The sequence below is a fragment of the Cetorhinus maximus genome, chromosome 10 (genome assembly GCF_964194155.1).
Source record: "Cetorhinus maximus chromosome 10, sCetMax3.hap1.1, whole genome shotgun sequence".
Taxonomy (NCBI): Eukaryota; Metazoa; Chordata; class Chondrichthyes; order Lamniformes; family Cetorhinidae; genus Cetorhinus; species Cetorhinus maximus.
In genome coordinates, this window is record NC_135888.1 from 18512310 (window position 1) to 18525339 (window position 13030).

Sequence of the window (13030 nt, forward strand, 5' to 3'; positions counted from 1 at the left end):
ACAAGTCAGGAATGTGACGGAATACTCTCCAATTGCCTGGATGAGTGCAGCTCCACAACACTGAAGAAGCTCAACACTGTCCAGGACAAAGCAGCCCACTTGATTAGCACCCCATCCACAAACATTCAGTCCCTCCACCACCGACGCACAGTGGCAGCAGTGTGTACCATCTACAAAATGCACTGCAGAAACTCACCAAGCCTCCTTAGACAGCACCTTCCAAACCCACGACCACTACCATCTAGAAGGACAAGGGCAGCAGATGGATGGGGACACCACCACCTGGAAGTTCCCCTCCAAGCCACTCACCATCCTGACTTGGAAATATTTCGCCGTTCCTTCATTGTCACTGAGTCAAAATCCTGGAACTCCCTCCCTAACAGCACTGTGGGTGCAACTACACCACATGGACTGCAGTGGTTCAAGAAGGCAGCTCACCACCACCTTCTCAATGGCGATTCGGGATGGGTAATAAATGCTGGCCTAGCCAGCGATGCCCACATCCTGTGAATGAACATTAAAAGACACAGGGGATGAGACACTGTTCCTATTGGTGGAAGGATCAAGAACCAGAAGGAACCAATTTGAGGTGATTGATGCTGTGACATGAGGAAAAGTTTATTTTGTACAGCGGGTGTTTAGGATCTGGAATGTGCTGCCTGAAAGTGTGGCGGAGGCAGATTCAATCTGGGTTTTCAAAAAGGAACCGGATAGGCACCTAAACAGAGAAAATTTGCATGGTTACAGGACAAAGGGCTGGGGAATGGGAGTAGCGGAGATAATCTTGGAGGGACAACTAAGCAAGAGTAATAGCTGATCATTTTATCAACCATTTTATCGACTATTTGTAGGTTGCCGTTTAGAAACCCATTCTTTCACAATCCGAACTGTGGGGATTTGATGCTGGGTGAAGGCTGCATTATTTAATTCGGTTCGGTAATTGCAGAGGCTTCGAATCTAAACCTCACCTGGGGAGGGGGGGCGGGGGTGGTGGGTGCTCTGCAAGACAAACTGCTTCAGGGGAAGGAGGGGAAGGTGGCACAGGAGTCGTGCTGGGTTGTGGTAGGAGAGCACAGTACCCGAGAGGGAAGAAGGTACAAGTGGAAGGGCGAGAGACGAATAGAGAATGTCAGGAGTTGCAGCCAAGATTTTTTTCACCAAGCCCTGATTCTCTTCTCTCCCAACATGTTGCACCTGTGGAACTCTTGATCAAAAATGGGAATAGTGTTTTTCTTTGCATATATTAAGATTTCTAACCTAACCTTTGCTCTCCTGTGTTCACATCATTTAGCTCAAATCTTTAAACCAGAAGATCTTAATGATGGGAAAATCAAAGGTCTCCTCATTAAAATGGCAAAAGAGTAATCTTTAAAAATGTGTTACATTTTGTTTCACAGGTGTGGAGTAAACCTTCCCATTGCTGTGCTTCAGCTTTGTGCATCTTGTACCATGTTGCATTCTGAGTTGCTTTCAAATTTCTTTGAGGGCCACTTATTAATAAGCTTAAAATAACACAGGAATGTATTACTAATGCCTTATGTTCACCTTTGAATTTTGTGGATAGGATTTACCTCCTGGCGATGCTCTACTGCTTTTAAGCTCTGGTGCTACCTTTGTTCTTTAAAATCTTCATTTGACATGCATCAAACGGAATAATTGTGAATATCTTTCTGTGATTCAATGGCCCCGTAAAATAAACTCACGCCGTGAAGTGTCAGGCCATGACTGAATTAAGACAGCAGAAGAAGATAACCCTTTATCCTTTGACCTTTCACCATTCAGCTGTGGTAGCCTAGAGATTCTCTGAGCAGTGTGTGTGATGATGATGATAATCTGAAATGATTCATTGAGGGTTCTGTTTCATTTTGGTGGTCTATTTTGAATATAGATGGAATCGGGCTGGTTTAGTCCAGCTAGTGTGCTTTTTGTGGCCTATCGAGCTCGTTGTGCCTGCGGTTCCCTCTTGGTGATGAGTTCTTGACCCCAGTTAGGATTCAAAGGGGAAATGGAAAGCTGGCGTGAGGTGGGGGCCGGGGAGGGCAGGGAGAGGCACCTTAATGGAGAGAGTTGGAGATTGGGTTGCCTGCTGTGATTCACCGTATTCCTGGAGGTCTCATCACGTGACTTGCCTCCACACTCTAACCAGTGAGCCAAAATTGTGATGCACTGCCTTCCTACACCAATTGAAAAGCAAAAAGACGCCATTACCCAATTGGATGATGCTTGACTGTCAGCCAAACAGGCTGTTTTCCCCATGTTCAATGTTTTTATATCTGATGAAGAGAAATGTTCAAAGAAAATGACAAAAAGGACAATCTATTTAATGTCCCTGTGATTTTTCTCCAGGGTTGCTGTGTCCTGGAGATTAATCTTCAATTCCTGGAGACTCCAGGCCAATCCTGGAGGGTTGTCAATCCTAGTTGGTGATGAGTCACCCTACAGTTGCCAACTGTGTTTGGAAATATTCCTGGAGGCTTGATCATGTGACTTCCCATCTCCGACCACCAACTATATAGCATCCAAAACACTATACTATATCTATATAAAAAGTAACTATAAACAAAATTGTTCGAAGAAAATGAAAAACAAAACATGTAACTTTTAAAAAGGCCCCAGTGACTTTTCTCTCTTAGTTTGCTTGTGTCAAAGTGATTAATCCTCCATCCCGGGAGGCTTCAGGACAATCCTAGAGAGTTGGCACCCCCACCCCCCACCCCGCCAAACACTGAACAAAATGGAGCAGGCCTGTTCTGCAGCTTCAGAATAAGGTGGGAGCAGGGGGTGGGGGAAGGAAACTTTGATTTAGAAACAAACATGCGAAGTTGTCAAAAGCTAATTCAAACATTGAAGTGCAGAGCAGAGAGGTTAAAGAAATGCGGAGCAGCGTCCAGTGATCAAGAGCATTTTATATAAGGCGTGTGACCGCGAAAGGGTTAATACCAACATTACTTTGTGCTACTTTCAACCTAAGACACAACTGTGCAAGGGAACCGCAGAAACACAAATAAACGTCAGTAGATTTTATGAGGTGGTGCTTTTAGTAAAAGATGTCACTCCCATTTGGTGTGCAGCCTGAGGTTTCTTTTTTGAAGAAATATTTTGCTTGGTTTTTGTGAAATACAGAACGAAAATTGTTCCAATTCGTGAAAGTCAAGAGCTCATTTGAAATCTCCCCTCCCTGAAGCCTTGGCATTGAACGTGGTGTTGTGAGGGGTGGCCATTTTATTTCTGCGAATGGTTATAATAGTAAAATCTGTTTTGCATTAGTATCATCTGCTTTGCAATAATGATGAAAGGAAGGAGAATTAAAGACAGCCGTTTAATGCTGCAGTGGTTACTGGGGATGGAAGTTGCAGATCTCTTTATTTCTTTAACTTGGGATTTTGGAGATGAGTCAAATACAGTTCTACTTTAGCCTGATGCTCAGCAAAATAAGGGAAGTGCTGAATGCTTGACAGACCAGATAGAGGATGTTAGCTGTGAGTTCAAAGGTTATCTGGTACTCCAGCCTAGTAAGCTTTTTTTTTAAAAAAAAAAAATCCCTGTTCTACTTCTTGCTCGCACAGTTTTACGTTGACGTTTCTATAAAATTCATTTTTATTTAAAGGGCTGCAGTTGTGTTCTGAGTGCGGGGTTGAAGACTCCAAGAGTAAATGGCCTGTGAATCCTTAGAGGGGCCGGGCATCCCTCAGGTCCCCTTAAACTGTGCTCAGGAGGTGAAAGACTTATATTGTTCTATGGAATCATCTAGGGGAAGGCACAATGAATATTGTGCAGGAGTTGAGCGTATGTTTCTTCACTGGGATCTATCTTTCTATTTGCTTCTCCTTCCCCGTGCCCCCCAACATCCGGGAGCAGTTTCCCCTTCTTGCTATCTAAAAACTCTGATCGGTGGCAATAGCTCTATGGACAATAGCACCAGCCCTACCCCAACACTCCACCCAAGTGGCTTTTTTCCTCCGTGAACTTCGACAGTTCATGTAGGGCTATTCGTCTACAGAGGCCATCGTGGCTGAGCCTGTCTTAAAACAACACAATTATTTTTTCCAGTTCTAAAAATTGTGCATTGCCCTCAGATAGTAATCAGAGAAAAAGTGCACTATTTGCCACTTTCTACTGTGTTCACCCACACACCGAACCAGACGAGACTCTGTATTTGCAATGGCAGCAAATGACCCCAAAAAGTCAACCGCCCTGTATTTAGTATTGAGGAATGATGGAAATACAGACAATTGCTGATATGCATTTACCAGAATATTTATTCTTTTATTCAATATGTACAAAACTTACATTAAAACCAGTGAATGTAGCAGGCAGCAGTATATCACAACATGCGATGGGGTGTCCCTGATTGCAGTTAATCCATATCGTTAATGAGTGGCATATTCACCATTGTGAGCAGTTGCCTTTTAAATACTAAGGCAGAACTGATTCAGTGGAAGAGCATGCAGCGACAAGAGATAAGAGGCATACGGCTGCCAAATAATAGAAAATGTAAACTGAAACCATATGCACAGTCAGTGATCGGAAAGCCAAAACGCTTTGCAGAAGAACCCTACAAGTTCTTTAAAGCAGTCAAAATCTGTTCCATTACCTGGGTGCCGCTAACAGCACATGGGGAATTAAAGGTACAGTCTCCACGACAGGCAGGCTTATTGACTGGAGCACATCTGGGTCAGTATGAGAACTGTCTGAGTCCCTCGGCCGACGTGTAAAAGCAGCTCGAAGAGTTTTCCACACACAGTCTAACCAATGTGCAGACTACTGTACAATAGCATCGACCTGAACAGGTAGTCTGAACACTGGGGAGACAGAGCGGGATTGTAGTCTTGTTTTTTTTCCATGCAGGCTAGACTCTCTGGGTCTCCCAGCAAGCCTTAAGAGCGCAGACAACTGTTCTCTCTGTAGCACCAGCTCTTCCCTCGCTTCCTTCACTTCTGCAAGGATTGACGTGGCAGTCTCGAGTGATCTATGATGGAGGGGGGGGTGGGGTGGGGGGGTGGGAGAGCAGGCGGGCGGGCTGGAGATTGGGGGGGGTGAGGGGGCGCTGGTGAGGATGAGAGAGAGAGAGAGGAAGGAGAGCTGGAAGAGACGCTGACTAGTGGTAAAAGGGTTAAAGGTGAAGGTACGTGAGCCTTATAAGGGAAAGGTCATCCCATGGGGATTGGAGTTCCAAAAAACTGTGGATATAGAAACTGTGGAATGTTAGATCTTCTTGGCACTCTCTGCTTTTGTAAAGGTTCCATATGTTTTCTGGTTACCCGTATGAGGTGCTGTTTCCCTTCCTCTGTCCTGCTGTCTCCGTAAGGAGAATAAGATCTGAATGTAATTCCCCACTGGCAAAAAAAAATAAAGAGAGATCTTGCCGCTACACGGAGAAAAAGAATTAAAATAATGAAACTTAATTTCTTTCGGCAAGGTTAATAGAATTTACTCATGTGAAATATAGGGTGTTTTATGCGTTTATTATAAAAGTACTCACACACACTCCAAACTTTGGCCCAATGGCCGTGTGCAATTAATACATTTGGTCAAATTTTACCCTGCGATTATGTAAATGAGGTCACGAGAAGCACAAAATTAATCTTGAGAGAATAGTTAACTCTTTAGAAAATCTGACTTTCCACTCAGCGTTTGTTTAATTTCCCTTCAGCCGATGTGGTATTTGAATCCCCCCTGTTGGCAGATTCCCTCCCCTCACCCGCACATGCTGCCAGGTATGTTATAAATTAACGGTTAATTGATTTTTTTTTGGACAAATGAATTTTGGCGGCAATAATGTCAAACAACAAATTATAATTACAAAGCAACAGCAATCACTTGTATTTATATAGCACCTCTAACGTAATGAAACATCCCAAGGTGATTCAAAGGAGCATGGTGAAGCAAAATTAGGCACTGAGCCATGTACCTCTGTCAGGATAGGTAGTTAAAAGCTTTCTCAAAAGGGTAGGTTTTAAGGATTTTTAAACAGAGGTTTAAAACCTCTTTTTTAAAGAGAGGTTTAGGGAGGGAATTCCAGAGCTTGGGGCCCAGTCATCTGAAATCACAGCCTCCAACAGGGGAGCGATTTAAAATTGAGGGCGTACAAAAGGCCAGAATTAAAAGAGTGCAGATATCTCAGAGGGTTGTGGGACTGGAGGAGATTAGAGATAGGGAGGGGTGAGGCCCTGGAGGATGTTTCACCTTCGGCCGCAATGGCGGGGTTTCACGTCGTATCGTCCCCAACCCGCCGCATTCGTCATGCATTCCCGGGAAACACGCCGTTTCCATGGCGGGCGGGCTCTCATTTGCCCTCCATGCCATCACCTCGCTGCTTCATCAAGCCGGCCGCCATATTTAAAGTCCAGCCGCGCACACATCTCAGCGCTTCCAGCCCATGAATACTGCAGGGAAGATGTCCTCCCAAGACAAAAAGACTGCAGCCCCCAGGTTTAGTGACGCATCACTGGAATGCCTTTTGGACGTTGTGGAGGCCCGCTGTGATGCCCTCTGCCCCCATTCTGGCCGCAGGGTGGTCAGCGGCGTGACCAACCAGGCTTGGTAGGTGATGGCAGTGGTGATCAGTGCCAATGTTGCACAGAAAAGGTTGGCCATCCAATGCAGATAGAGGATGAATGATCTCATCTGTGCAGCCAGGGTATGGCAACCATCTCATCTCTCTAAACTCTCACACTCAAGCCCAGCACACACTCACTGGCATCTCACTCACTGCCAGCTCAGGGGACATCACCACCCATTCTCAGACACATACCCTCCCATGCCCATCTGGCCTCATCTCCTCTGGAGACTGCCTCCTCAGCCCTCACCATCTTGAAGCCACTTGCACAGATCAACATGTGCCCCCACACACACCCTGAGTGACTCTCCTTCCCCAGTACAGCCCTGGCCCTGCAGCCTCTTCCCTTGCCTGAGGCCACTTCTCCCCCTTTGCCAAGCAAGCCCTAGCCCTGCACCCACATATGACTGATCTGGTAGGTAGAGACCTGCCCGTGAGCCCTCCTAAAAGTGATGTGGTGCTGCCTGTGAAGCCTGGCGCTGATGACTGCGAGTGCTGAACCAAGTAAAGTAGGCAAACAAACCTCAAAGTCCTGAGCGGAGTGCAGCTCGTCAGGTGCATGTCGCTTATATGCTGTTGTGGAACACGTTGGCGTGTTTTCCCGCCAATGTGGATGGACAATCCAGCGGGGGCGGGGGGGGAGAATGATTCTGGTGGGCAGGCCCAATAATCATGTGTTGATGTATTATAATGAGGTTCCTGTCATCGGCGGGCTGAGTGGACGATTGCGAATTGGCTTCACGCTGTCATGAAACCGATCACGCCACATTGTCTGCTCACGCCACTCAACACGCCCGACGCTGGCAGGCACAGGAAATCCCGGCCTCTGTCTTAATTTTTCCTTATCTGAAATTATAGCTACTAAGTTGACTAGTGCTTAACTAAGCCTTGACTAGAAAGACTGGCTGTTTGTTCGGTTCCAGCAATTAGACGGACATTGTATAAGGCACGGATAAATATGAATTTGGAAAGGGCTGACGATGGGCTGGTGGGATCGGTCATGGCACAGTGGAGTGGCACTCTCACCTTTAGAGTCAGCCGGTTGTAGGTTCAAGCACCACTGCAGAGTGAATACAAACCTAGGCTGATGCTTGAGTGCAGTCCGGAGTGGGTGCTGCACTGTCTTTCAGCTAAGACATTAAACTGAGACCCTGTCTGCCCTTTCAGGTGGATATGAAAGAGCCCATGGCTGTTATGACCAATGCAGTTGGTAAAGCGGAGTTATTTAAAAATCCCAGAGGCAAACTTTAAACAACTGTCATAACCTATGATTTTAAGTGTTATGTTTAAGATGCAACTCTAACTTCAGGAATCAGACCTCCAGTTCTCGAGGTTTTACATTAAACTAAATGAAACATTTTATTAGTTTACACAGGTTAAAATATATGTGCACCTGGCTAAAAGTTACTACTATCATAACTTTTAACAAATTCCCAAACTAATCTCCAATAAGGCAACAGCAACCCATAGACTTAACCAAACACCAGGCAAAGCATTTTCACCGTACGAATTCAGAAGGAGGTTCTTTTCACTGTGGAGCCAGTTGGAGGTTTGCAGCTGCCTTTTGATCTTACATTGTCTATGCCTGCACACCCGAAAACTACTGAAGTTATACCTACCACCACTAAATTCAAATTCTCATTGTCTCGCCAGTCCCTTTGAACTTTACCTTTTAACGATGAAACCCCATTCATTGTACCAAATTTATTAGGAATATAAACATATGGCTTGGTATCTGCTAGATTGGCATCAAGTTTTCACCCCACTTCTTGAATGCTCTGTTCAAAAAAATGCAAATGCACGCTATCTCTCTTCCATGTCAAAACTAGTGCACATCAAAGCACCCAGACTAACTGGCTTTAATCCAATTAAGACAGACCTGCAGACTAAACCTCTATTTTAAAAGAAAAATATTTTCCAAAATAGGATATATATTAGCTTCATGACAATGGCATTATTTTGAAGAGTAGGGGAGAGGGTTCTCCCTGGTGTGCTGGCCAATATTTACCCCTCAATCCGCATCATTAAAAACTGATTATCTGGTCATTATCATTGCTGTTTGTGGGGGCTTGCTGTGTGTGCAAATTGGCTGTCATGTATCCTACATTACAGTAATCACTGCGCTTCAAAGCTTACCTCATTGGCTGGAAAGTGCTTTGGGATATCCTGAGATTGTGAAAGGCGCTATATAAATGCAAGCCTTTTTTTTTCTTTTACAACTGAGCTTTGGCAGCTGACACATTTGGGAATTTTGACTGCCTTTGCAAAATAGGACTGTGGGTCTGGGGTTCTGCCTAAGGCTTGTGTTTTAAATAAAGAAAAACCATTGACTGCAGATGTTGCATACCTGCATTGAAGCCAGATTTTTTTTTTCATTCGTCCCTGGGATGTGGGCGTCGCTGGCTGGGCCAGCGTTTATTGCCCATCCCTAATTGCCCTTGAGAAGGTGGTGGTGAGTTGCCTTCATGAACCGCTGCGGTCCATGCTGTGTAGATACACCCACAGTGGTGGTAGGAAGGGAGTTCCAGGATTTTGACCCAGCGGCACTGAAGGAACGGCAATTTGGTTCCACGTCAGGATGGTGAGTGGCTTGGAGAGGAACTTGCAGGTGGCGGTGTTCCCATGCATCTCCTGCCCTTGCCCTTCTAGGTGGTAGAGATCACGAGTTTGGATGGTGCTGTCGAAAGAGCCTTGGTGAGTTGCTGCAGTGCATCTTGTAGACGGTACTCGCTGCTGCTGCTGTGTGTTAATGATGGATGGGGTGCCAGTCAAGTGGGCTGCTTTGCCTTGGTGGTGTTGAGCTTCTCAAGTGTTGTTGGAGCTGCGCTCATCCAGGCAAGTGGGGAGAGAGTATTCCAGCACATGGTCCGGTTTGTACAATTCATGAGGGATGCAGTGATTCTGCTGCTCCATCTTAGCCAGGCTGGTTCCCATCCACCCTCAAACACCAGGATATGTTCTCTTTATCCTCAGACACAAGGTTTGCGTTGGGGGGTGGTGGGGTGTGATGTGATGTGATTGGAGGTTAGATGGTTTGATTAGCAAATGCATGGCAAATCAAAATGGTGAGGAAGTGTGTTGGCCTTCTCCCGTGTTGGGGGTGGTGGGGTGGTGCACAAAGGAACAGAAAGCTCTAGAACATTACCCCTGACTGAGATACTAGCAATGCAGGAGGTAAGTTGTTGAGGTTACAATCATTTTGAAAGAAACTAGTAATTAATTACTGCATGAAAGAGACAGGCATGTAGGGTACATTCCCAAAGAACTGGGATAGAGCTAAATGAGTGGGATTTGCTTTAACTGTTACTCAGTGTTCACCAGATACATAAGAAGTAAAGCAATTGCACTATTTGTATCTGCTCTGACCATATCACATTGCTCAGTCTACATTCAAAGTATTGGGGGATCACAGGTTTCAATGTTACATCAAATCGGGATCACCAGAGGGTCCAGCTTTAGACTATCAACCCCCTCGCCCACCCTGGCCACTGCCTCGGACTGAAACAGACAATTTGCAAACTTGAGGCTCTGCCAATCCCACATTCTCTCCGTCACCAAGACTGCCCATTTTCACCTCTGCAGTATCTCTGTTCCTGCCTCAACCTCTCTGCTACTGAAACCCTCATCCATACTTTTGTTACCTCCAAACTTGACTATTTTAATGAAATAGCTTTTATCTTATTTGACTATTTTAATGCTAACTGACCTACATTGGCTCCTGGTCCAACTGTGCCTCGAAATAAGAATTCTCATCCTCGTGTTGAAATCCCTTTAAGACCTCACCCTTCCCTATCTCTGCAACCTCCTTTAGCCCTGCAGCTCTCTAAGATCTCTGCATTCCTCCAACTGGCCTCTTGCATATCCAAGTTTAACCGTTCTAACATTGATAGCCATGCCTTCAGCTATCAAGGTCCTAACACTGGAATTTTCTCCCTAAACTTCTCCACCTCTCTACTTCTCTCAATTCCTGAAGGCACATGTTAAAACCTACCTCTTTAACCAAGCCTTAGGTCACCGAGCCAAATATCTCCTTGTATGGCTCAGTGTCAAATATTGTCTGATAATGCCTTGGGCCATCTCGCTATGTTAAAGGTCGTATATAAATGCAAATTTTTATTGTTGTTACACTCCCGAGTTAGTGTTGAAGTTAAATATCATGCTTTTCTTTTCATTCATGGGATGTGGGCATCACTGGCTAGGCCAGCATTTATTGCCCATCCCTAATTGCCCTTGAGAAGGTGGTGGTGAGCTGCCTTCTTGAACCGCTGCAGTCCATGTGGTGCAGTTACACCAATTTTGCCCCAACGACAGTGAAGGAACTGCGATGTATTTCCAAGTCAGGATGGCAAGTGGCTTGGGGGGATCTTCCAGGTGGTAATGTTCCCATGTGTCTGCTGCCCTTGTCCTTCCAAATGGTAGTGGTCGTGGGATGGGAAGGTGCTGTCTAAGGAGCCTGGGTGAGCTCCTGTAATGCATCTTGTAGTTGGTACACACTGCTGCCACTGTGTGTCGGTGGTGGAGGGAGTGAATGTTTGTGGATAGGGTGCCAATCAAGTGGGCTGCTTTGTCCTGGATGGTGTTGAGCTTCATGTGGTGTTGGAGCTGCACTCATCCAAGCAAGTGGAATGTATTCCATCACACTCCTGACTTGTGCCTTATAGATGGTGGATAGGCTTTGGGGAGTTACTTGCCACAGGATTCCTAGCCTCTGACCTGCTCTTGTAACCACAGTATTTATATGGCTAGTCCAGTTCAGTTTCTGGTCAATGGTAACCCCCAGGATCTTGATAGTGGGGGATTCAGTGATGGTAATGCTATTGAATGTCAAGGAGCGGTGGTTAGATTCTTTCTTATTGGAGATGGTCATTGCCAGGTACTTGCGTGGTGTGAATGTTACTTGCCACTTGTCAGCTGTACTTATAGCACAAAATATAGGATGCTCAGGCTGCATTTGGGAATGACCAGCACTGCTGTACCAATGAGAATATCTAAGGCAGGCCCCACATTTGTAACCGCTTCTCTGGTATATGAATGAGACCTTTCCTCCTCTGATGTCCACTACAGGGTCATAAGAAATAGAAGCAGGAGTTGACCATTAGGCCTCTTGAGTCTGCTGCTGCCATTCAATAAGATCATGACTGATCTGATTGTGGCTTCAACTCTAATTTCTTGCCTGCTCCCTATAACCCTCGACTCCCTTGTCAGTCAAAAATCTGAATGACCCAGCCTCCATTGCTCCCTGGGAAGAGAATTCCAAATACTGAAGACCCAAATCTAGCTGTTATTCGTCCTGTGTCCTGCAACACAAACCTATCCTGACAAGACATCTCAAGTTCTCTATAGACTCTGACATATTGACATGAACGTGCTGGACATCCATCCAGTTCTCTGTGGTTTCCTAGGAGATGGTCTTGGTCCCAGCTGTGGGAGTGTGGAAAAACAGGGAATGAAGGGTGAAGGGCCAGGGAGTTGTCCTGCATCGGGAGTCCGAGAGAGAAAACAGAGAAGGCATTATAAATACACCAAAATAAACCTGTAAGTCTTTTATCTTTGGCTCAAATCTGGAGCCAATCTAAAGCCACTTACTTCACTGCCTTTTCTTTTATTCACTCTTGGGATGGGGGTATTGATGACAAAGCTGACATTTCTTGCCCATCCCTAATTGCCCTCAAGAAAGTGAGGGTGGGTCACTGCAAATGTGGTGGTTTGCTATGACTGGGTGGCTTGCTAGACCACTTCAAATTAAAGGACATTAGCGAACCAGATGGGATTTTATGATAATAGAGTGCTAGCTATTTATTCCAAATTTATTTAATTAACCGAATTTAAATTCCCTATGGTGGGATTAGAACTCTTGTATCCAGATCATTAGTGCAGGCCTGCTGATTACTAGGCTGGTAAAACATAACCACTATGCTAGCATATATATATATATATCCCAGTTTCAGAGTATAACGCTCACAAAGTTCCTTCTAAATTCCAGAGTGGTTTGTCACCCTTGGTGCCCCTCCTTGGGTGCAGTTGTACTATTCAAAGTGCAGTGGGATTGAGTGTATTTATAGCTCCAGACACACATCCCACCTTCCTCTTGGTGAAGCCAGTTTTCATTCTAACGTCAGCTGGCTGGTGATGTGGAAATGCTCTTGGACGCAATGGGTAAGCCTGACATTTTGTTTTGAAAGGGGTGGAAGAAGTTGCTGCAGAGACTAAATCATAATTAAATCATAATGTCTTGACTTTGAAAAGAATGCCTTTGAAATAACAACTGCTGATGACCATGTTTATACCATAGGCAAAACAGCTCATGGTGCAAAGTGCTGTCAGATTGCTTGTCTGGTTTTGTCTGTTTACACACCCCAGGTTGGCAGTGAAGAGGAAATCACTTTACTATAGCACTAAAGTAACAGCGTCAACACATCTGTTTCTTCCATGTACAGCATATTTGTGACATAGCCTGCAATAATGACATGC

At 45.2% G+C, this 13030-nt stretch overlaps 1 protein-coding gene across 4 annotated transcripts in view; it reads left to right on the forward strand.

Annotated features, from left to right (window-relative positions):
- The window catches only part of dnm1b (dynamin 1b), a 250550-nt gene that overhangs the window by 159407 nt on the left and 78113 nt on the right, over positions 1 to 13030 (forward strand). The gene's annotated exons all lie outside the window — the stretch shown is intronic.